At 45.0% G+C, this 2,067-nt stretch overlaps 1 pseudogene across 1 annotated transcript; it reads right to left on the bottom strand.

Annotated features, from left to right (window-relative positions):
* Positions 1 to 563: 563 nt before the first annotated feature.
* On the bottom strand, positions 564 to 1,018 carry LOC308439324 (small ribosomal subunit protein eS24-like; annotated as a pseudogene). Its single transcript has one exon. The product of its transcript is annotated as a small ribosomal subunit protein eS24-like (transcript).
* Between the last annotated feature and the right edge of the window lie 1,049 nt (positions 1,019 to 2,067).

Here is a 2,067-nt window from a genome sequence, read left to right as displayed (position 1 = left end):
ATGCAACCTAGAATCGGCTGAGCAGAGAGTCTTAGTGAAGGACTGTATATATTGGGTCAGTCTATGGACAACTATCTGGATTTCTTCTTTGGTGCTGTGATAAACCACTCTGACTAAAGCAACTTAAGGGAGAAAGGGTTTGTTTTGGCTTACACTCCCAGAGGTTAGAGAAGACACAGTGGTTGGCAGGGAAGACAGATGGCTGATGCAGGAGGCCAGATTGTACCCACAGTCAGGAAACAGAGACTGAACAGGACATAAGGCCAAGCTATACCCTCCACGCACACCACGGTGACATACTTCCTCTAGCAAGGTTCTGCCTCCTGAGAAGGGTTCAACAACCGTCCCAAACAGCACGACCACTTGGGAATCAGTGTCCAAACACATGGACTGAGACATTGCACATTCAAACTATAACATGGCAGTAGGCAGGGTGGCTCAGCAGTTGAGAGCACAGACTGCTCTTCCAGAGGACCCCAGTTCAGTTCCCAGCACTCAAAACTACCTGTAATCCCAGGGTTTTGGTTTTCTTTTGTTTTGTTTTTTGTTGAAGCTTTATATTTTTATTGTGTCCTCTCAGAAATCTGCACATCACAGCGGAACATCAAGTCACTGTATCCAGTCTCCACTCCCTTTCTGTCAGCACCAGCATTGGCCTGTGCAGTCCCCCTGACCTTCTTCACTCTGTTCTTGCGTTCCTTTTGCTGTTTGCGGAGGTCTTTTGCTTCTCATAAGGCCGGGTCTTGCAAGTCTGTGTTTAGACTCATTCTTCTTTGCATAATCTAAAGAATCATAGATCATGCCAAAGCCACGCCAAAGTCTTGCCAAAGTTGTCTTGCCACCACCAAAGTGGGTTCTGAATCCAAACACAAAGATGACATCTGGTTTTGTACATTTTGGCCAGCTTCTCCTGAATTTCTGTCTTCCCAGGATGAAGGATGTCAAAGACCATCTGTTTCCTCTGAGGCGGTTGGTTTGTCATGAACTTCCTGGTCTGGATGGTTACCGTGTCATTCATGATGGCTACAGTGCCAGAGTTGTAGAGGAGGAGTAATTTCAGTTCTAAGGGCTCTGATGCTCTCTGGCCTCTGTAAGCACACACACACACACACACACACACACACACACACACACACACACAGTACACACTCCCAAAGGCATATACACAAATAAAATAAATCTTAATATATATGTTTGTATATGTACACATATATATTTATATTTAGAAATCATAATGTGTGTATACATATACACACACATATATATATTAAGATTTATTTTAATATAATATATGGTATAATGTTATGTGCACATACATATATATTAGTATATATTAATCATCACAGGGTGCAAGCATCCATCACTTTACCTGATAATTAAGGAAGATTTTCTACACTGCCTCACGGTGCTGGTCCTAACAAAGGAACCTCAGGCTGTGCACACAGCCAGTAGGTCAAATGGAGATGCATTAAATAAGCCTACCCTGTCCCATACAGCCTGTGACCCCCCGGATTAACCCCGTCTACCCAGAAGTAACCTTTCACTCAGACAGGAAGGAACCCTGCCTGCCTTCAGAACGTCCTGTTATCTTCACGGCTCCCAGGGCACTAAATCAGCCAACAATGGCTGCGGGTCAAACCGGCTTGTAACAGATTTGTTCTCAGATCAAAGCCATCTGAGGAGAGCACGCGGAAGCTGACCCTCGGCATGGCGTGCACAGCTGCAGGTCTCTGCACTGAGACTGAACCAGGCAGATGGATTAGCGGTGAAGAGGCACCCCTGGAACCTGCTCACCCCAAGACCACCAAAACACTGAGCTCACACTTCTCCTGAGACCCTTGTCAAGCTTTGCCCTTGATAACAGTGAGACAGGAGCGAGATTTATTAGCAGGTGAGGGTTTTGTTGAGGGTTTTTTTTTTTTTTTTTTTTTCTGTCTTTCTCACTTCACTGCCTCATGCTTATCCTGCTTAAAAGAATACAGCAGTAAATCTCTTTCGGAGAGACTTGATGGGAGGGGTTGAGGAGAGAAGCTTCACCTCTCTAGAAGTTAAGTTGCTTAGAACGAG

The sequence above is a fragment of the Micromys minutus genome (genome assembly GCF_963924665.1).
Source record: "Micromys minutus genome assembly, chromosome: 29".
Taxonomy (NCBI): domain Eukaryota; kingdom Metazoa; phylum Chordata; class Mammalia; order Rodentia; family Muridae; genus Micromys; species Micromys minutus.
The sequence above is the reverse complement of the archived record's forward strand: the minus strand, read 5'-3'. Positions and strand labels throughout refer to the sequence as shown.